General features: G+C 42.4%; 1 protein-coding gene across 15 annotated transcripts in view; it reads right to left on the reverse strand.

Annotated features, from left to right (window-relative positions):
* Positions 1–21,277, reverse strand: part of FGGY (FGGY carbohydrate kinase domain containing) — a 525,569-nt gene that overhangs the window by 25,765 nt on the left and 478,527 nt on the right. The window lies entirely within an intron of this gene.

Here is a 21,277-nt window from a genome sequence, read left to right on the forward strand (position 1 = left end):
GTTACATCTACCACCACAAGCCTGGGCTTAATAAATGATTGCCTATTGAGACCTCCAGTGCATAAAGATCCTGGAAGGCAAAGCACTTTTGTGATGGCTTGCAGGGGGCTATGGGAGGGAACTATTTCCACTTCCCACTGCCCGGACATGAGGGCCTGAGAAGGTAACATAATCTGCCACTGAGCCTGTTGTCCACTTAACTCACAACAGTAACTGAACAGAAGCCACTCTGCACCCAAACTCTAGGTCAGAATATTTAAGACCTCTTCATTTCACTTTCAGTTCTTTTCCCAGTAGTCTCTGCAACTGTGAGTACAGATGTGAGACCTCTGGGCTGAGCCTAACAGACTTGACCTCAGGACATTCTTGTCTTTACAGTGGGGCAGGTGGGCAGTCGGCAAGTTGCGGTGTCTTGGGTGGACATGGTTGGAATGAACAGCAGCAAGATCAACCACAGATTGATTGGCTCCACTGCATGAAAGGAGAGGTCAGGTTTCCTTGGATGGTCTCTCAATGTTGTTAAGTCCGTGGGAAAGTTAGGGGAGTAGAGTGAACCCGTACTTTGTGGAATCCAAAGTCTTGACTTTGGGGAGATTGCAAGCAATAGCATGACAAAGCTCCTCAGAAGAGGTCCTGTCTTGGGAACAGCTATTGAACTCCTATTGTTAAGGATGTAGTCATTCTGGAGTCACATATGTACAACTTCTTACTCTATACATGTATTAATTACTATGTACCAGACACTGTGCTAGGAATACAGATTTGTGTAAGACATGCTCTATGGCCTAGAGAAACTCACATACTAGCAGAGGAGGAAAGAAACTTAAGAATCTGGCTACCACACACAATGTGAAAGCCCTGGGCATCTTCAAAACATGCCCAAGTGTTTCCCTGAACATCCTTACCACTTTACTGGTGATTTATTTATTTACATATACATACATATGTACTTATACAATTCTATAAATATTATATTTATTATTTATCACTAATTCTTGTGTGACAAGTCATGTACTTACTAGTTTATATTCCTTCTCTGCCTCTTCATCCTTCGTTCTAACCAGAATGTAAGCTACATAGGCTGGGAGATATGTCTGTTTGCTGCTTAATCTTAGTACCTGAAATATTCATAAAACATATTGAGCCCCTTCCATGTGCCAAGCACAGCATTCACTATATATGGAAAACAGAGATGAAGAATTAAGTGGTCCTTTCATCAAGGAGCTCACCATGGAATGGAAAAGACATTTACTGCGATCAAAATAGAATGTGATAAATACCATGCTAGAAGCAGATAAACTTCAATAGCTATTCAAGGATTAAGAAACTTGATACTTTTTCATCTACTAATCACTTATTTCATCTATTAATCACTTACACATATTTCCAATCTGGCAAATATGTTCTACCAGCTCTTTCTCAAGGATGCCATGGACATTCTGACTAGTTATCTGGTTTCCTGGTGTCCAGGGGTTTTGAAAGTGCTGTTTGGGAGATCAGAAATGCTGAGAGTAAGAAGCCCACTGACAGAAGGAAAAAAACAGCAGACTTACTAAGGAGGAGGTTTGAAAAATTATGAAAAGTTATTGAAAAGGGAATCAAGGTGAAAGGATAAGAACCAACAAAGGGCAGTCTAGAGACAGTTTGTAAAAGAGCAACCATATCTTAGTGCGGTCACTGCTGTTCCACTTAGCAAGAATATTTAAAGAGCTCTGCTCACCCCAACGTATGCCAGACGTTCTCCTTCATAAACTAAATTCTGATTTCCTCTAAAGCAAGTCCCATGTGTTGCTGAGATGGGTGCAGTCATCCCCCCCACCAACTTTGCCACTAGGTCTCCTATTTTGGGCTCGCTTCTTCCTTCACAGCGGTACTCTGTTCTGCTCTGCCTGTTTTAGGGCAGACCTGCCTGCTCTCAATCTTGAAAATACCCTGGGGGAATCCTCAGCATTGGGCTTAGGCTTTAGACTTGAGCCGACATTCCAAGACCGCCTTCATGGGTGGGATCCAGGAAACTTGTATTATACAAAAAGCATCATAAATGTCACTTCCCTTCACACCATGATGGATGTGTAGACACATGGCAGATAGCAGGGAATTCTTTCTTCCTGTCTTCATGTTACTTTTGCTTATTTTTAAAATAAATTTTTGACGAATAAAAGCAATAGAGATTTCAAAGGTTTAACAAGAGGTTATTTTGTTTCTCACAAAAGTACAGATTTAAGACATTAAGCTGAGCTCAGGTACTGATTCCACAGAAGGTCTTTCCTGACTCATCCTCACTGCCTGCCTCCCACCTAGAATGAGTTATCTGCCACTCTAGAAACTTATGCTTCCATCTATCATAGCATTTATGACACAGTACCACAATTTTTTGTTACCACATCAGCTTCCCCAACTAGACTCCTGCTCCTTAAGCAGCAACTCTTTTAACCATTTCCACTGCCAAACTCAGCATCTGGTGTATCATACATGCCCAGCAAATGTCTATGGGATGAGTGAACTTAAGGACCATACACATGAAGGAATGTTAAAATGCAAGATTTGTCTGAGAGCTAAAGTTGACAGATATAAGATACCAAAGTGAGCTGGAAACAGACCACCCTGAAAGGGTAGCTGAGGACCCATAAATCAACTCTGAAACCTTTCATCCATGTGGAAGGTCAGAAAAAGAGGTGGAATTTTAGGAGGGAGCTGTGTGTGGACTGAGCATCAGGGCTCTTTCCAGGGGAGAGGGTGAGAGCATGGTTTCACTGATATCAACTGGTATCTGGACACATGTCCCTGAGGTTGTGGGACAGGTTGGGCTGAGTGTACCTCTTGTCTGGAGAAGTGCTAGCTGGCAGCTTTGGTATAGAAGTGAAGGAGGCTTGCCCTGGGATCAGCGAGTTCTGCCAGTGTCTGTCAGACTTCAAAAGGCATGACTGTTTTCCACAGACCCGAGGTGGCCACAGGTGAGAGGGCTTTGTGGGTTGTCTTAGATCCTGGCCAGTATGGCCATCTAATGAGGAGAGGGAGTCTGCACTGGGAGCCTGCTATAAAGCACAGAAAGCTCAGCTCAGTGCTCTGTGATCTCCATGGTTGGGATGGGGGTGGGATGGCAGGGAGGTCCAAGAGAGAGGGGATATATATGTACACATGGCTGATTCAGTTCACTGTACAGCAGAAACAAACACAACATTGTAAAGCAATTATATTCCAATTTAAAAAAAGAGAAAAAAGAAGCTTGAGGCAACCAACTGGATTTTTAAGGAATTAAAAGAGCTACTAGAATGGAGAAGGACAAGGACAAGATACAATGAGATGTCTGCAGAAGTGGAGAGTCTCCCTAAAAAATCTGCAATGGAGCCCAGCTGTAAACACATTTTTGACTTAGCACCAAGCCCATTTATGACAGTGCTATTCAAGATAAGAACTTTCCTACACCCCTTAACTCTCTTCCTTTCCAGCTTCCAACCACATCTGAAGAACAAGAAGAAAGCTAACATATTCTTGGAGAGAAAGCGAATGAGGAAAAACAGAAGAATCTAATCACAGCCATCTCTTCATATCCCCAGCAGTCCTGGCTGGAGCAATGAGGAGCTGTCTTATCTTTAGATGAACGTTCAAGTGATGAGCATGATATATTTCTCGGTATTCTAATGTTGGAATTTTGGTTATGTCTCATGACTTACAGGGACCATAAAACCCACATTATCTAAGTGACTTTCTGCTTACTTAAGAAAGTAATGGGACTACCAAAATTTTTAAGTAGGCCAGAGAGAAACTAGCTAAAGTACACAGATATAAAGGGACAGTGGGAGTAAAAAATATAGTTGTTTTTCAATTCTGTCTCAAAAATTATGTATATGTGCATAATAAACAATAGTTGAAAATATATTAAAAAAATCAACAGGTTCAGGAGCATGGGTGGTTAGTTTTTTAGTGTTCACTTGTTTTTTTCTGTCTTCACTTGCTACAGTGGGATTTGATCATTTGAAGGAGAATAAAACAAAACTGCACTCTAAAAAAAATTGATGCTTCTAGAGGCAATCAAAATGACTCGTGGTCATTCTCCTTTCTTCTGGGAGGCAGGGCTCATTAAGGGTATTCGACACAATATGGAGAATACCCAGAGAACTGGTGCTGTCATCAGAAACAGCACTGCTGAGTTTTCCCATTTTTCCAAATCATTAACATAAAACTGAAACCTCATGAACCCACTGGCTGCAGTAAATCTGGAAATTACCACAGCATAACAATATGAATTTATTATGGACATGCTGACACGTGCTAAATATAGTCACCTCCCCCCCACAATGTATTTCTGTTCAAAAGGGTTTATTTGAAGTTGGCCTCAAAATTCATTCTTTTTGTCAGCAGGCAAGAGCCGGACAATCTGGATTTGTGGCACGCTACCCTCTTTGTTGGGGAGTCTAGACAGAAACAACGAAGACAGGGACTTTTCTCTTTCCTTTTTGCCCACACAATGAGAGCTTTTGAAAACAAAATATTTGGCAAAATCGCCTTTTAATCACTTCTTTTCTTTCTCTCTATAAGGCCGAGCTATAAATAAACCATGAAAGTTCACATTTGATCGTCACTTCTGTAAGAAAAAATAGGAGCCCTGTACCAGGGCCATGAAAGACCGCATTCATGGGGTATGACCCTTCCCTGCCGTGTCAAGGCCGAGATACCAGTCCGCACACGCAGCTCACCACTTCCCTGGAGCAGCGCTGGCAGCCACCAGGCCTGTGTAGGCCCAGGGAACTCCCAGTTCTCACGTCTTCCAGACTGGCTTGGGAGCCACCGGAGGGCTGTAGGCTACACTGGGGGAGGTACCCAGGGAAGTCAGGTTCAAGAAAGGAAGGCGCTCATCAGCACCCATGGAGAAGAAGGGGATTCCGAGAGTGGCAGACAGAAGTTTCGGCAATTTGGGGAGCAGGGGATTTGATACTTTCCCTCCTACCCAGGAGAAGAGGAACAATGACCTTAAGACTTTGGGAAGGCTGGCAGGTAGTCTAGACTTAGGCACCAAAGTGCAGGGCAAGTTTGGCAGCGTCGAGTCATGGTCTGCAGGGAAGAACAACCACAACCTGGCCCGGTGGGAGCTAAACTGTGACTCCCACAAGGCAGGAACCATGTCACTAAGTCTCACGCTTAGCATTGTCCTAGCACATAAGGGCATAGTTGCTTGGTGAATGTTGGCTGAGCTGCTGAATGAAAGGGTGGTGACATTCATGACAGAGGTAATGGAAGATCACCTAATGGTGTTTCTAAAATAGCATACATGCACTCCAAGGGAGTGTTGGAGATGACCTACTAAGATTTCAGAAGAAAATATTGGGAGCGCTACTTATATGACTTTTAGTCTGAGGAAATTAATTCAGCTTTAATATACAGATTGTCACCAGTTCTAAAGGTTGGTCCACACATCAGCCATGAATAAGATGTGCGAGGTCTCCTAAAGGGAGGGTGAGAGTTCTGCTATACCACCTCAGAGGCCAGCAGGGTGCTCCATGCTGTGTCCCCAGCTTCCAGGGGTTTGCTACGTGTGTCATTTACGTGTTCCAGGTTGGGAGTTTATGTGCAAGTGTGCGTGTGCAGTTGCTCAGTCATGTCTGACTCTTTGTGACCCCATGGACTGAATAGCCAGCCAGGCTCCTCCATCCATGGGATTTCCCAGGCAAGAATACAGGAGTGGGCTGCCATTTCCTCCTCCAAGGGTCTTCTTGACCCAGGGATTGAACCTGTGTCTCCCACGTCTCCTGCTTGGCAGGTGGATTCTTTACCACTGAGTCACCTGGAAAGCTAATAAGTCAGATAGAAAAAGATAAATACTGTATGACATCACTTATATGTGGAATCTAAAAAAATAATACAAATGAATTCATATGTAAAACAGTAGAGGACAAACCAGTGTTTATCAATCGGGACAAGGATGGAAGGATGGGTAAGATGGGAGTAGGAGATTGAGAGAAATAAATTATGTATAAAATAGATAAGCAATAAGCATATACTGTACTATTGTATAGCATAGGGAATCATAGTCTTTATCTTGTAATAACTTCATGGAGTATAATCGGTAAAAATACTGAATCACTATGCTGTATACTTGAAATTAACATAATATCATAAATCAACTATACTTTAATTAAAAAAAGAAAAAGAATACTGTTTGATATATAGAGGGGCACATACAAAATCATTTAGAAATCATCAATAATCATTTAAAAAATCATTAAAAACTCATCTGGCCATAGACAGTGTACCTTCAACTATTGCCTAATGTTAGTATGATGCTATTATGATGAAATAGTATCTTATTTCAGCTCTATTTCAGTTGTTTTATGTGTAAATAATTTACAAGCACAGTAGAATATGTATACACTTTTTCATAAATAAGCTTCCATGTATTTAGGATGTAAGTTCAATTTCTTTTTAAACTGATGGAGTTTATGAGCCAAAAAGCAAGGTGTCCATTGGCCCAGCAGTCAACTCCCATGGTTGTTGCTAGGTGACCAGTTCAGCCAAGATACTGCAGGTGCTACTTTGTGCTGTGCATTGTACTAGTCACTTTATGTACGACTCTTTAAATTCTCAAAATGACTATGACACAGATATCATCATCTATCTTCACTTTATGGGCCAAGAAGTGAACGGAGAGAGTATGAGGAATTTGCCCAAGGTAAGAAAGCGAATATGCAGTAAAGCTAGAATTCAGACCCACCTCTGACTCCAGGCTTTTGCTTAGCCCTACACTCAGGCGTGACCCTCCTGTCCTCCTTGCGATGCAAAAACCTCGTGCCTGAGTCCCCTGGTGGTGGTGGTTTAATAAGTCATGTTCAACTCTTGTGACTCCGTGGATTGTAGCCTGCCAGGCTCCTCTGTCCATGGGATTTCCCAAGAATACTGGAGTGGGTTGCCATTTCCCTCTTCAAGGCAGCCACCAGGGAAGCCCTGAGTCCCCTGGGCTTGAGTTCAAATCCCACTTCTGCTGCTGATTAGCCATGTGATCGATGTGTGTGCGTTTGTGAGACACACCAATACAGAACACTGTACCTTTTTTCAAAGGTGCTGACACATAGCTCTGAAATACATGAATCTGCCTTCTTGAGGAACTCTGACTCATTTGACTGGAACAACAAGTTCACATGCTAATGTGTGGGCTGAGGCACATGACCCCTCCGAAGAAAAACAAAGTATAGCAATGTGATTCTCCTCCAGCAAGTGTTAAAAAATGGCTCTTTGTTCTCCTATTTATTTTGTTTTTCGTTTTGACACACTCATCTTTTGACCTGCACCTGGTATTCTGTGTAACCTCCGTGACAACAATTGAGAGGCAAGAAAGGATGAGAGAAAGGAAAGTGAGTCTTCATCACGAATCATGACATAAAGACTCACGCCTCATTTATAATTTTAAATACATGGCATCAATCTACCTAACCTGTATGTGAAATTATATTGTTAATTTATCTGCATCCTTGCTTCCTGTCTATTTCTTCCTTGGCTTTCACATCTACTCCTTCCTTGTGAACCTAAGCTCTATGAAATCAGGTCCTTGGCTTTCTTATTCATTGATGTATCCTTAGCTTTTAGGAGGATGTTAGCTGAAGGTTATTTGAAAGTATACACTAATTAAGTGTCTGTTCTGGTGAGGCACTGTGTATCTATATCTTGCCTCATTTGATGCTCACAAACATTCTGTAATGAAGGACTTATTATCTAAATTTATAATGAGCAAACAGAGGCTCAGAGCGGTTAAGTGACTTTCCTAAGCTAGTAGATGGATTAGCTAGGATTTGAAACTTGCTTTAACTCACGAATAAGACCAGGCCTATTCCTTGACAAGCTCACAAGTTAATAGATCTCCAGCATTAGTTCAAGACAATTTATCTTGCTCTGATGACTTTAAGGCCCTGTTAAACCCTTTGCTTTCTCCACCATCAAAGACAAATTCAATTATAGTTATGATATTGTGCTCACAAAGGCAGGAAGATTCGTTGATGTATGGAAAGACTGTTCATATTAATTTTTGAAGCAAACAAAATTATTGCCAGCTGTATGACCCTGAGTAAGGCTCTAGCCTTCCCTGGGACTCACTTTCCTTATCAGCAAAATAAAGGGATTGGATTAGATTATTTCTAAAATCTTTGCCAGCTTTGCAATCTGTTGGTTCCATGTACATGTCTTTTTTTGATTAACTTTCAGTTGACAAATGAACCGGTTACTCTCAATGGTACATTTTATTTTATTTATTTATTTTATTTAACTAGGTTCACTCTAAGAGGGAATATACCTACCATGTTTCCCCAGCAAGGTACAGCCTATTCCAACTCAGTCATACAATCATGGCAGAGGGGAGAGGTCCCATAATAGGTAAGGATACCTACCACTGTGATATTTTGAGATGCAGTCCTAATACAGGGCCTGGTTGCAAAGGGGTTGGGCCCTAAAATGAATAGTTGAGCAATTATTCATCCTACTTACATTGGTTTGACTTGGCTCTTATGAGTTTTCTCAAAGGCAAAATATCAAGCTTCTTGCTAAAAGCATCAGATTATAGACTTCAAAACTGCAAGCTATCACCCATTTAATAATCTGTTATTGACTGAAAAAGAAATGGTCCTGCTGATATTTCTGGCTGAGTACTGCAGTGAGCTATGACAGAAATACTACTATTAATAATAACTCAACAACAAAAATAATAATGGCAGCTAATGGCCCAATACTCTATTAAACGCTTTGTTGTTGCTGTTGTTGAGTCACTAAGTTGTGTATGATTCTTTGCGACCTCACTGACTGTAGCTTGCCAGGCTCCTATGGAATTTTCCAGGCAAGAATACTGGAGCCAGTTGCCATTTCCTACTCTCTCTAAGGGATCTTCATGACCCAGGGATTGAACTCGTGTCTCTTGTGTCTCCCGCATTGCAGGTGGATTCTTTACCATTGCGCCACTTGGGAAGCCCCATTAAACACTTTACCTACTTCACATCCCCAACTGAAAGATGAGGAGACAAACAGTTTTGGAATTCTATTCTTAACCATTCACTGTGGAACAAAGGCTTTGGTGATAAAAGAGACCATAATTCAAACCCTGCTGCTGCTGCTGCTGCTGCTAAGTCACTTCAGTCGTGTCTGACTCTGTGTGACCCCATAGATGGCAGCCCACCAGGCTCCACCATCCCTGGGGTTCTCCAGGCAAGAACACTGGAGTGGGTTGCCATTTCCATCTCCAATGCATGAAAGTGAAAAGTGAAAGTGAAGTCGCTCAGTCGTGTCCGACCCTTAGCGACCCCATGGACTACAGCCTACCAGGCTCCTCCATCCATGGGATTTTCCAGGCAAGAGTACTGGAGTGGGGTGCCTTGCCTAGCTCTGCCATTTAACACTCTGAGTCTCAGTTTTAAAAATGGGAATCTTAATACCTATTGTATAGGTATATTGTTATGAAATAAATGATTAAAAGCATGCTGCTGCTGCTGCTACATCGCTTCAGTCGTGTCCAGCTCTGTGCGACCCCATATTCGACAGCCTACCAGGCTCCACCGTCCCTGGGATTCTCCAGGCAAGAACACTGGAGTGGGTTGCTATTTCCTTCTGCAATGCATGAAAGTGAAAAGTGAAAGTGAAGTCGCTCAGTCGTGTCCAACTCTTAGCGACCCCGTTGTTGTTATTATTACTACTACTATTTACCCATCAACTGAAACAAACCTTATTTTCCCAGAAGCTTTATTAAAAGTAAGAGTTAACAAGCATTACTAATACTTGGATATATGTTTCAGGTTGGTGGGGTGGGTGGATTAGGGAAGGTGGTGGATGTTAACAATCTCATGGCTCCTTACCATCATTTCTGGATGATTGCTTCTCCATCTGCAAGCAAAAATCTCTACTCTGAGTTTTATGCCATCTAACGATAGAGATATAATCATATTTAGTTCCTCTGCATCTCTGTTCTGTCATCATTAGCCTCTTGTTGATGTCAAATGAGCCTAAGGCTTAGATATCATCTCCCTATCCATCTAGGGGTTTGTCATCATCATGTAAGACTTCAGTGTCTGTTTACAAGACCCATCCAATGCTTGAGACTTATGGTTTTGAAGTGTTTTCAATATTATAATTGCCACTTTCTGACTTCAGTTGCCCATTAATTTAATCTTGTTTGCCACATCATTCCTATCAAATGTCTTCCTCCACCTGACAGTTATTGCCAGAATCTCAGTCCCTTTTTTCAGTCTATATACCTTTTCTGACTTATTTCTTCCATATATAGGGGTGAGTGAGTCCCTGTCCATTAAATCAAACACTGATCAATAAGAGTCACCACTAATTCTTTTTTAGTTGTCAAATTCAATTGATACATCTAATCCACAGACATTCCTTAGCAGGAATATGCTTCATTTATGACTGTAGGAGAAAAACAAAGTTTAGGAAGGAGTGGGCTGAGGGGAGATTGCAACTTGAGAAAATACAGGATCCTGAAAGTTCTCAGGGTCCAAATACCTTGGAAATTTACACTTCCTGTTTCAAAGCTAATTTTGTACTGTGAAGATTTTTTTGGTCAACAGATCAGGCACCATAATTGATAGCAAAAAATAAAAATGTAATGGCATTAACATTTTTTAATGTTCCAAATCTGATATATTTTATTATACTCTGTTGTAAAACCAAAAATCCCCCCATTGCACAGAGGCTAATATCCTATAAGATCATGAAAAAGTGGTGTAGAACATGCAAGACATGATGACTGAGCTCCAAGGGATGTTGGGTAGTCACTAGTCAATTTCTCTATGTTTAGGCTGGTAAATAACCACATTTTCTAAGACGCAGGTATTTTTCCATCTATTTTGTCCTCCACACTCCTTAAAGCTCCATGTTTTAGATTTCCAACTCTCCTAGATCGGAGTCATATTAGAAGTGGGCCATGCACATCCTAGTCTAGCCTTTGGGTTGGCCTTAGACTGCTTTATGGTACAGATGTGCTTCCGGCTATGCCAGAATGCATTTCAAACCTACATTAGGAGGACAAAGACAAGCAGAGAGGATGTGTCTGAAACCGGGAGTAGAGGAGGCTGAAGATGTCGGCAAAGCACCAAAAGCATGAGAAAGCCTGGAGGGAAACCGGGAAGGAAGGAGAGAGCAGAGGTACACAGGGTAAAGAAAGCACGGCAGGCAGGTCCAGGATAACTCATATGTGTCCTTTTAAGTTGGTTTATAAGCTTGTGTCCCAAAGCCCCCTCTATCTTAGCACTTGGCACTCACTGGGATAAATGTCTGTTTACTTATGTTTCTTACACTAGACAGTGAGAGCTCAGAGGAGAGAGGCCATTAATTTTACCAGTATCCTCAACAATAGATATAATGTGACTTTTCAATAAGTAATGTTGAGAGAGTAAAAGAACGAATGAGTAGATAGATCAATGAATGAATGAATCAGAGATGGGATATCTGTATAAATCAACTTTGGGATCTCCCTTAATTGTACTTTTTGGTATTTCCTGTCAGGTCAACCTATTCTTCACTTTCAGATATCACACCGTTAAGATCATGGGCTCTGGACTGACTAGATCAGAGCCTTGGCTCTTTTAACTGAATGGCTTAGGCGATTTAATAACCTCTTTATGCCTCGGTTTACTCATCTGTAAAACAGAAACAATAGAAATAATTACTCATAGAGTTAGTAAGACAAGAGAAAATATATGCAAACCATCTAATTTAGTGCCTGGCACAAGTGAGAGCTAAAAAATTTGTTATTTTTATAAAAATCTCCACTATCTCCATCCCAGCACTATACAGGATCTTATATTGTTTTCTTGAGCACTACTATTTAAAGACAGCACTTCCTAATCTTCTGCTACATGTGACATGCTGCCTTGGCAGGGGATTGATAAAAAGCATGGAATGAAGGCATTGCTCAACCCTGAACCAGCTGATGCCTCTGGTTAATGCAGGGAAGGAAGAAGTACAATAAGCAGAATGGGGCCTGTAGGCAATAAAAGTTGTAGGAGTTTGTAGGTTTAGAAATACGGAGTTTACTTTTGGGTTGGACTTCCAGGCCTTTTACATAAAACAAAGAAAATAACAACTATGTCAGCTGTGTTTATGAACATGAGCTTGCGCTGGCTTTCTCAAAACATAGGGAATTCAGTCTACTTCCCTCTGTTTACTAAGTTATTGACAAACACATGATGTACTGGAAAGAAGACTGACCTGGAAATCAGGAGGCTCTGGTCCTGTATGAACATCAGTCTGGGCTCTGTAATTTTGAATGAATTGCTTCCTTTCTTTGGATACTAGTTTCCTCATCTCCAAAACGAGAAGTCTGAGTCAGATAATGTTTTACTGTTCAACAAATAGTTATTGAGGACCTACTGTGTGCCAGACATTGTACTAGGCACTGTGGATACATAAGTGAATCAGATGGCTCTGATCCTTGACCTCATGGAGTTCAGAGTCTATTAGAAAAACACAGGAGCTATGTGAGAGCGCCGGATGGAGACAAAACTAGTTTGGGGGCTTAGCGAACTATCTGAAGGTTCACAAGGACATGGGCAAACAGTTAAAGAAAACTGATGAAGAGGGTCCCAGGCTGAAGAAAAGGCATATTTGCAGGTCCCAAGTCAAGATAATATGGTGCATTCAAAGAACTAAAAGAAGTCCAAGGTGGTTTGAGTAGACAGAATGTAGGCAAAGACTGAAAACAGACAAAGCTACAAATGAAGGCAGGAATAGGTTCTGGGGTGGCCTCTTAACATCATGTTAAAGGTTTCCGACATTATGCCAAAGTCAAGGGGAAGACACTGAAGATTTTTAAGCTAAAGCATCCTATTCAAGTTTGTAAAAGATGACTTTGGCAGATGTGTAGAGAATGGATTAGAGTGGTAAAAGTGGTGGTAGGGAACCCATTCAAGAGGCTCTTGGAGAAGTCCGGGTGAGAGCTGATGGTGGCTTGGACTAGGGTGGGACTGTGGAATTAAAGCAAAGTGGAGAATTAAAGAGACACGATGAGTAGTTTAGAAAGAGACCAGGAGAGACCACAGTGGAGGAAGAAGAGGGTGGGCTACGAATGTCCTTGAGGTCCTGGCAGAAGTGATTAAGTAGATGTGGTACCATTACCAATACTGCCATGTCCTAAGCTAGCGCCAGTTTTGCAGGCAGAGGTGGAGACGCTGAGTTCAGGTTTGAACCTGTTTAAGTTGAGATGCCTGTGAGACCTTTAAGTGCAGATGTAGAGCTGCTTGCATATCAATAGAAAATGAATCCTTAGAAGTAGATGAGAGGGACAAAATCTTATAGAAGACCAACACAGAATTCTAGGTAGAGGAGAGACAGGAGCTGACAAGGAATCTGGAAAGCAGCGTTATGAGCATCTCAGTAGGAGGAAAATCAAGAAAGTATGCTGTCAATGGGAAAGTGTTTCCAAATGAACTTATCTATGAAACAGGAACAGACTCATAGCCAGAGAGAACAGACTTGTGTTTGCCAAGGGGAGGGAGAGTCAGTGGGGGGGAATGGACTGGGAATTTGCGGGTAACAAGGTCCTACTGTAGGCACAGAGAACTATATTCAGTATCCTGTGATAAATCATAATGGAAAAGAATACAAAAAGAATGCATATATATATTTATATATGAATAATGGAATTTGCTGTACAGTGGAAATTAACACAATAGTGTAACTCAACTATACTTTAATCAAGTTAAAAAAATAAAAAGAAAAGTGTTTCAATGAAGTGAATACGCCACATTGCAAACTGCTGCTCAGGGTAAAGCAGGGTAAGGCCCGGACAGTCCTTTGTGGTGTGCAATGACCTAGGTTAGCATTAGTGACCTAAACTAGCATGATTCTGGTAGATTTGTGGAACAGGAAGGCAGATCATCTTTGGTTGAGGAGAGAGGTGGTGTGTAAGAAAATCATGACAGGGCTTCCCTGGTGGCTGAGTGGTAAAGAATTCTCCTGCCAATGCAGGAGACATGGGTTCGATCCCTGATCTGGGAAGATCCCACATGCCACAGAGCAACTGAACCCCTGTGTCAAAACTACTGAGCCTGTGCTCTAGAGCCCACACACCACAACTTCTGAAGCCCGCGTGCCTAGAGCCCATGCTCAGCAATAAGAGGAGCCACCCCAGGGAGAAACTGGTGCACAGCAGCTAGAGAGTAGCCCCCGCTCACCACAAGCAGAGAAGAGCCCGCATAGCAACGAAGACCCGGAACAACCAAAACTAAATAAATAGATCTATTTAAAATAAAGAAAATCACAATGACAGTGGCCACTTTTTAAAGCATTTTTGACTGTGAGAGGCAGTAACTGGAGGGGCTGATAGGGAGAAGAAGAGACTTTATTTTTAAGATGAGAGTTTGTGGTAGCACTGTCCAATAGAAATAATGTGAATTCTGTAAGTAATTTTAAATTTCCTAGAAGCCATTTAAAAAAGTGAAAAGAAATTGCTGAACTTTATTTTAATGTCTTTTATTTACCCTATTATATCCCAAATATCTTTTCAACAATATAAAAATTATTAATGAAATAGTCTATGTTCTTGTATTCATACTAAATCTTTGAAATCTGGTGTGTCTTCTACACATTTAAGTTTGCACTGGCCACATTTCAAGTGCTCAGTAACTATGTCTGATGAGTGGCTTCAGTGTGGGACAGCACAAGTTTAGAGCAGGTTTAAATGTTGATGAGGAGTTAGTATGGAAGGAGAGGCTAAATACGCCAGAGGAAGAGATCGATGGATTATCAAAGGTAGTGGGAGGTGGAGAGCCTCTGATAACAGGTGGGGTGTCTCTTCCACTATACCAAATGTAAAGGAGCAAAAGGCTGCATCTGGATGTAAGCAGTGGCATGCTGATAAATGCTCAACAACTGGTTCTATTAAAAAAAAAAAAAAGGCTCTGATTCATAGCACTGGGGTGTAAAGACTTCCACTATGGCTGATTTCATGAGGAAACAATGGAAACAGTGAGAGATTTTATTTTTGGGGGCTCCAAAATCGACTGCAGCTGTGAAATTAAAAGACACTTGCTCCTTGGAAGAAAAGCTATGACCAACCTAGACAGCATATTAAAAAGCAGAGATATTACTTTGCCAACAAAGGTCCATCTAGTCAAAGCTATGGTTTTTCCAGTGGTCATGTATGGATGTGAGAGTTGGACTATAAAGAAAGCTGAGTGCCGAGAATTGATGCTTTTGAACTGTGGTGTTAGAGAAGACTCTTGAGAGTGTCTTGGACTGCAAGGAGATTGAACCGGTCAACCCTAAAGTAAATCAGTCCTGAATATTCATTGGAAGGACTGATGCTGAAGCTGAAGCCCCAATACTTTGGCCACCTGATGTGAAGAACTGACTCATTGGAAAAGACCCTGATGCTGAGAAAGACTGAAGGCAGGAGGAGAAGGGGATGACAGAAGATGAGATGGTTGGATGGTATTACCGACTGTATGGACATGATTTGAGTAAGCTCTGGGAGTTGGTGATGGACAGGGAAGACTGGCATGCTGCAGTCCATGGGATCACAGAGTCGGACACGACTGAGTGACTGCACTGAACTAAATGTGATGTCACTGAAGGTGAAGCTGGGCAGAGATGCCCACAGTTGCCTCCTGGGAGCAGGCGAGAGTCAGCTTCAGCACATCACTGGATATGAGAAACACAGGTTTGACAGGAGGTGTCTTTCCAATGGCTTTTATTTTCTTTTTGAGGTAGTTGGGGGTTGAGATAAATAGGAGGTCATATGCCTGAATGTGAGAGGAAAGACTGGGCTGGGAATGGAGAAGATTTGATATCATGTTGCAGAAAATTAGAGACTGATCTGATGTATTAGTCTGGTTTCTGTGAGGAAACAGATGGACATTGGCTAACTGAAGTAAAGCTTAACAAAGGGTTTGTTTTAAAGAAGGTTTAGGAAAAGACTAGCAACAGTGGAGAACCTTTACCGCCTCCGGGCCTGAAGCAGCAAGGGGAGGGAGTGATTCCCATCACCTGGAGAGAAGATGGGACGAGGGAGAGGGCCACATGCCGGAATTGTGGTCTATGGTATAGACACATGGTAGATGGATCAGCTAAACCGTGGCACTTCAGCAAGGAGGGATCTGGGGAAACAAATAGCTCCATCTACCCTCCAGGCTTCCTCTGGTGCCCAGTGGCCAAATCCAACTAGAAACTAGAGGGTGAGGGAGGCTGTCTGGGGATCATACATACATAAAGTTAGAAGTCAATACAACTTATTGTTGTATGTGTGCATGCCTGAGTGCTAAGTCGCTTCAGTTGTGTCCAACTCTTTGTGACTACAGACTAAGCCTGCCCGGATTTTCTGTCCATAGGATTCTCCAGGCAAGAACACTGGAGTGGGTTGTCATGCCCTCCTCCAGGGGGATCTTCCCAACCCAGGGATCGAACCCAGGTCTCCTGCAGCTCCTTCACTGCAGGCGGATTCTTTACCGCTGAGCCACCAGGGAAGCCCCCTATTGCTGTATAGTGTTTCCCTATAGTATTCAGTTTCAAATCCTGAAAGATGATGCTATGAAAGTGCTGCACTCAATATGCCAGCAAATTTGGAAAACTCAGCAGTGGCCACAGGACTGGAAAAGGTCAGTTTTCATTCCAATCCCAAAGAAAGGTAATGCCAAAGAATGCTCAAATTACCACACAATTGCACTCACCTCACATGCTAGTAAAGTGATGCTCAAAATTCTCCGAGCCAGGCTTCAGCAATATGTGAACCATGAACTTCCTGATGTTCAAGCTGGTTTTAGAAAACGGAGAGGAACCAGAGATCAAATTGCCAGCATCCGCTGGATCATGGAAAAAGCAAGAGAGTTCCAGAAAAACATCTATTTCTGCTTTATTGACTATGCCAAAGCCTTTGACTGTGTGGATCACAATAAACTGTGGAAAATTCTGAAAGAGATGGGAATACCAGACCACCTGACTGGCCTCTTGAGAAACCTATATGTAGGTCAGGAAGCAACAGTTAGAACTGGACATGGAACAACAGACTGGTTCCAAATAGGAAAAGGAGTACGTCAAGGCTGTATATTGTCACCCTGCTTATTTAACTTCTATGCAGAGTACATCATGAGAAACACTGGGCTGGAAGAAGCACAAGCTGGAATCAAGATTGCTGGGAGAAATATCGATAACCTCAGATATGCAGATGACACCACCCTTATGGCAGAAAGTGAAGAGGAACTAAAAAGCCTCTTGATGAAAGTAAAAGTGGAGAGTAAAAAAGTTGGCTTAAAGCTCAACATTCAGAAAACAAAGATCATGGCATCTGGTCCCATCACTTCATGGGAAATAGATGGGGAAACAGTGGAAACAGTGTCAGACTTTATTTTTTTGGGCTCCAAAATCACTGCAGATGGTGACTACAGCCATGAAATTAAAAGATGCTTACTCCTTGGAAGGAAAGTTATGACCAACCTAGATAGCATATTCAAAAGCAGAGACATTACTTTGCCAACAAAGGTCTGTCTAGTCAAGGCTATGGTTTTTCCTGTGGTTATGTATGGATGTGAGAGTTGGACCGTGAAGAAAGCTGAGCACCAAAGAATTGATGCTTTTGAACTGTGGTGTTGGAGAAGACTCTTGAGAGTCCCTTGGACTGCAAGGAGATCCAACCACTGCATTCTGAAGGAGATCAGCCCTGGGATTTCTTAGGAGGGAAGATGCTAAAGCTGAAACTCCAATACTTTGGCCATCTCATGTGAAGAGTTGACTCATTGGAAAAGACTCTGATGCTGAGAGGGATTGGGGGCAGGAGGAGAAGGGGACGACAGAGGATGAGATGGTTGGATGGCATCACCGACTCGATGGACATGAGTTTGAGTGAACTCCGGGAGTTGGTGATAGACAGGGAGGCCTGGCATGCTGCGATTCATGGGGTCGTAAAGAGTCAGACACGACTGAGCGACTGAACTGAACTGAACTGATATTGTTCAGTGGCCTTCAGGCAGGCATAAGGTTGAAAGCTGGATTCATCCTGGATTGGGATTTGGTAAAAGAAGAACAAAGGGAAAAAGTGAAAAAATTAAATAGTCATAAGTAGATTGGCCAGCTGTAAGGAGAGAAGAGTGGTAAGAGGAAAGGAAAGAAAGTCCCACAACAGCCTTTCAAAGTACACGTTAATTCTGTTTTAGACACAAGGAACTAGAAGTAAAGAGTGGCCTGCCTCAGAAGTAAGCTTAGTTAGTGGAGGAGTCAGGAGACAGGTCTGCCGAGTGGGCACACAGTTTCTGCACTGCTGGTCCACCTGCAAGCTAAGGAGAGGTGTGATTGATCTGGGGAGAGGAGGTACACTTTCATGTTCCTTTAAACTCTTCATTGAAACCAATATATTATTGGAATTTTCCTATCCTGTATATATGAACTCACACACACTGAAAAACTAAGATGTCCTTTGGTTTGTCATTACAGATGCTCACTCCCAAGGGACAAGCTAAGAGGCGGGTAAGGAATGTGCAAGGGGGTCTGTGATGAATCAGAAGTGGTGTTATGCTCTCAGGCAGGCTCTTTTCTCCAGTCTGCATCTGCTCTGGTCTCCCCTCTAGGCAGTACCTGACTAGGTTACCTTCTTCCTTACATCCAGTGGGGTGGGCAGAGGGGGCGAGAGAGTGCCATATGATTCCCCCTGTGTGTCTGGTACACAACTGTAACCCATGCATATTCCCAGCGGCATGGCCTGTGACAAATGATTAGTGATTACAGGGTAAATGGAACCTTTCAAGGGCCGTATTTCTGTGTCAAATATTACACGGTCTGACAACAAGATAAAAGATTAGAAATAAGAATTCTCTCTAATTGGGAGAGGTACACAGAAAGCACTGGAAATAGCTAGATTGGAATTCCTGTGATATGACCTTGGAACTTAATCTCTCTTGGTCCATTTACAAAATCTCCTTCTTTATAAAATTTGGCCAATATCTAAATGGGTAGTTGTAAAGACTAAAGGAGACCAAGGGTGCAAAGCTCCTGCCTCATGCAAGAACTCAGCTAAAGTCCATTCTTCCCACCTTCCTGTCCCTCTCTGGTCCTTCTGTTATTTAACTCTTTCTTTCATTTCCCACAATTATCACTTTCTTCTGATGCTGTATTCCATTGACAGAAGACAGTGGTGGTTTGCCTACAACTTCCCAATCAAGATTACTCTAGTTTTGTTTTGGTCACTTTGGGGTCTTGGTGACCTCAGGTGACCATTCCGTGGAAACCATGGCATTTTGGGTCATGGCTTTTCCCCCATCTTTGAATAAACACCGAAAGCTTTCTTTACCTTTTCTTCCAACTCTCATTTGCCATCTGGTGCCTGGTTTGGCTGCATCTGTGTTTGCTTAATGATTTGAGGCGAAGACTGAGTTTACATATGGGAAGAAGGAAAGGGCTTTGCTTGATTTCTTCCATATGTTCATTTATTCATATATTACGATTTTTGTAATCTCACCAGCACAGATCCCTTCAGACAATCCTTACCCTGTTCCTTGGAGACTCCCTTCTTTGTGTGTTCAGCTGGAAGTCTCTGTGAGAACATGTTTGCAATGCCCAATACCTTTGGCTTACTTACCCAATACATACAGCTCGGCATGGCTTTTAGACAAGGACAAAATCAATGTTCTTGGAAGTTCTTCTTTTTGATTGGAGGAGGCCTATTTGACTCTGCCAATTCTGTGGAGTCAGGAGACCTGGGGTCTAGTCTCTGCTCTCCATCTCTGACTGGTGTGAACTCAAACAAGTTTTGTAACCATTCTAGTCCTCTGTTTGTCGTGTATCCAAAGGCTCAGGTTGGGTTTGCTCTGACACCTAAGAGCCTCACAGCACCCAATGTTCTCTCTTTTGTTTCTTCCTCTTCCTCTGGTACTGGGTCTGTGACTCTTACAGACGAGTATGTGAAGTCCCAGCGTGTGTTTTCCCTCTTCTTAGCTCCCAGGAAGAGGTATGCATGAGGGGGAATCCAAGAAAGGCATTTCATCTCCTGCATAATGCATGAATGAAAGAGGATGAGCTCTCTTTCTTGTTTTGTAAAAAGTCACTGTTATTTCTTTCCCTGCAGTACACTTGGGACTCAGCTTAGTGTGAAGTGGATCTAGGTTTGAAACCCATCTTCACCAGCCTATGGACCTGGGCAATTTTCTTAATATTCCTAAGTCCTAATCTTTCTTCTCTGTAACATGGGAATAATAACCTCATAGGGATTGTGAGTAGAAAGTTAGTTCAGTTCAGTCGCTCAGCTGTGTCCGACTCTTTGCAACCCATGGACTTCAGCACACCAGGCTTCCCTGTCCATCACCAACTCCCGGAGCTTGCTCAAACTCATGTCCATCAAGTCAGTGATGCCATCCAACCATCTCATCCTCTGTTGTCCCCTTCTCCTGCCTTCAATATTTCTCAGCATCAGTCTCTTTTGCAATGAGTCAGTTCTTCACATCAGGTGGCCAAAGTACTGGAGCTTCAGCTTCAGCATCAGTCCTTCCAATGAACACCCAGGACTGATCTCCTTTAGCATTGACTGGTTTGATCTCCTTGCAGGCCAAGGAACTCTCAAGAGTCTCTCCAACACCACAGTTCAAAAACATCAATTTTTCGGTGCTCAGCTTTCTTTATGGTCCAGCTCTCACATCCATACATGACTACTGGAAAAACCATCACTTTCACTAGACAGACCTTTGTTGGCAAAGTAATGTCTCTGTTTTTTAATATGCTGCCTAGGTTGGTCATAGCTTTTCTTCCAAGGAGCATGCGTCTTTTAATTTCATGGCTGCAGTCACTGTCCACAGTGATTTTGGAGCCCCCCAAAATAAAGTCTGTCACTGTTTCCATTGTTTCTCCATCTATTTGCCATGAAGTGATGGGACCAGATGCCATGATCTTAGTTTTATGAATGTTGAGTTTTAAGCCAGTTTTGTCAGTCTCCTCTTTTACTTTCATCAAGAGGCTCTTTAGTTCCTCTTCGCTTTCTACCATAAGGGTGTTGTCATCTGCATATCTGAGATTATTGATATTTCTCCTGGCAAACTTGATTCCAGCTTGTGCTCATCCAGCCCGGTGTTTCAGGGGATCTTCCTGGCCCAGGGATCAAACCTATGTCTCCTGCATTGGCATGTGGGTTCTCTTCCACTGAACCATCAGGGAAGTCCCGAGTGTAGCCCAAAAGAAAAAAAAAAATTCTTTGAATGAATGTTTTGGATGTGGCTAGAGAGATAGGTGAGGTTATGCTTGATAGTTTGGGTGGGAAAGCTTTGCAAGTTTGCTTGCAGAAGTCAAATTAATCTCTGCCTGGTAATCAAGGAATGATCTGCCA

Source organism: Bos indicus, chromosome 3 (genome assembly GCF_029378745.1).
Source record: "Bos indicus isolate NIAB-ARS_2022 breed Sahiwal x Tharparkar chromosome 3, NIAB-ARS_B.indTharparkar_mat_pri_1.0, whole genome shotgun sequence".
Lineage (NCBI taxonomy): Eukaryota > Metazoa > Chordata > Mammalia > Artiodactyla > Bovidae > Bos > Bos indicus.